Genomic DNA, 1937 nt, shown 5'->3' on the forward strand with positions numbered 1-1937 from the left:
GAGAGAGAGAGAGAGAGAGAGAGAAAAAAGAAGAAGGAGGAGGAGGAGGAGGAGGAGGAGGAGGAGGAAAATGTATAGGAAGTTAGTTTTATTTCCTTTGTGATCAAGAGGTTAGTCACACATGACAATCTGGAATAGGAAAGTAGATAGAATTTTTATCTATTTATACTTTTTTTTCTCAATCCATGTAGAATAAGCATAATCATAAACACACTGGCATGAACCACTTAGAAACGCTGTGTGGTCACAGCCCTTGGTTACCTCTGAAGAAATGACATCAGCCCCTGTCTACCCTGGGTACTCTGATATTGTGCCCGAGTGAAGCCAGAGAAATGGGCCAGAAGAGACCTCCCAGGAGACCTAGGATCCTGGTGACTTTATGTGTCCCCAGAAGGGAGGGGGACATATCAGGTTGAAGCTGGAACATTTAGACCTTAAACAAGGCTCCTAACCCCTCAGGGTGCCCTTTGTCATCTGTGAACTGATGACCATTAAAGATAATAATGGAAATGACACTTCTCTCCAAGGAAGCTACAAGTAATAAATAATATGTGTGGCAATGTTCCATCAGCCCTAAAGTCCTTAGGTAATTTTACATATGAGGAGCTATATCCCCATAGCATCAAGGAGAGTGCCACCCGCAGAGGATGCCCTGGGTCCCAATACATTTATAATGTTACTTTATAGCTACATAAAAGGCATAGTTATTGTTTTAGAGCAGCTTATAAACATTTAAAATGTCTTTCTTTGTGTCTGATAAAACTGTGAACCCTTTCTCTTTCAAAAACCAATAAAGTATAACAAATCCAGCAATTGGCAAAAATAAAGTGTGTTAATGCATACATCTAATAACACTTTACATGCAATTTCTGGGGCTTGTCATCTGCTCTAACACCTATCCCGGCTTAAGAAAATGGTCCTAGAGACACAGGCTTCAGCTCTCCAATTGAATTCTGGGAGAGAAATAGACTGTGTAGAGAAATGAGTGCAATAACGATGTTTAGCACCAGCCTGAGAAAACCCCTAGAGGGAACATCTCTGGGGTAGTGATGTACTCATATAGTGCTCTTGAAAAGAAAAAAAATAGTGGATGTCTGATTTTAACGGGTCTAAATTAAAATGTGCACAGCTGAAAGAACAAGTCTTCCCCATATAAGCAGCCACTCTTCAGCTCAATGAACTTTTATGCAAAAAGTCGCAGTGCCGATGGACACCTGAATCCTCTCCCCTCCACAAAAGGGCTGCTATCCGGTGACGGCTGCGAGGTCCCCTTACCACAGGGCGAGGCTCCTCCAGGTCGCTCGGATGCCTGCTCAGAGCCCAGCTTATCGGGGCATCTTGGAGCTCTTGCCAAGGGCCCTGGTCACATCTCGCTGTTCTGGATTTTATCTTGAGAAGCACACACGTTTTGGTTGAGGGGTGTCTCTGTTAAGTAGGATTTCATTTTGGAACCAGAGAATTCAGCACCAGGGCCAGCTCAGGCAAGGTGGACATGTAAACATCCAATCATAGAGCAAGTCCAACTGATCGAGACCACGTCCAGAGAAGGAAAATGAAAAGGAAAGAAAATAACTGAGCAGGTAAAGCATTGTCACACTGTCCCCATCCAATCAGGGTCTCCCATCGCAGAACACCCAAGGCACTTGGACGAATGATTCCTAAGGCCAGCCAGGGCGCTTGCCTTTGAGCTCACAGCGCACGACCTTCTGTCTTCAGATTGTCTATGGCACCTCAATTATTGGAGGTAAGTATCCCCCCAAGGAGAGATGCGCACGTCGCCAGTCTGACCCAGGCGGCACTCGCTGGGATTCCAGAGATCCGAGCCTCCTGGAAGGCAGATGGCGCGGGGCCTGGATGTCGACTCCTCTACCTCCAGCTAGATCAAGTGGCGGCAGTGCAGGCAGCTGGAAGCTACCCACAGAGAGAAATCGAGCACC

This window comes from Marmota marmota, unplaced genomic scaffold (assembly GCF_001458135.2).
Source record: "Marmota marmota marmota unplaced genomic scaffold, marMar, whole genome shotgun sequence".
In the NCBI taxonomy this organism is placed as follows: domain Eukaryota; kingdom Metazoa; phylum Chordata; class Mammalia; order Rodentia; family Sciuridae; genus Marmota; species Marmota marmota.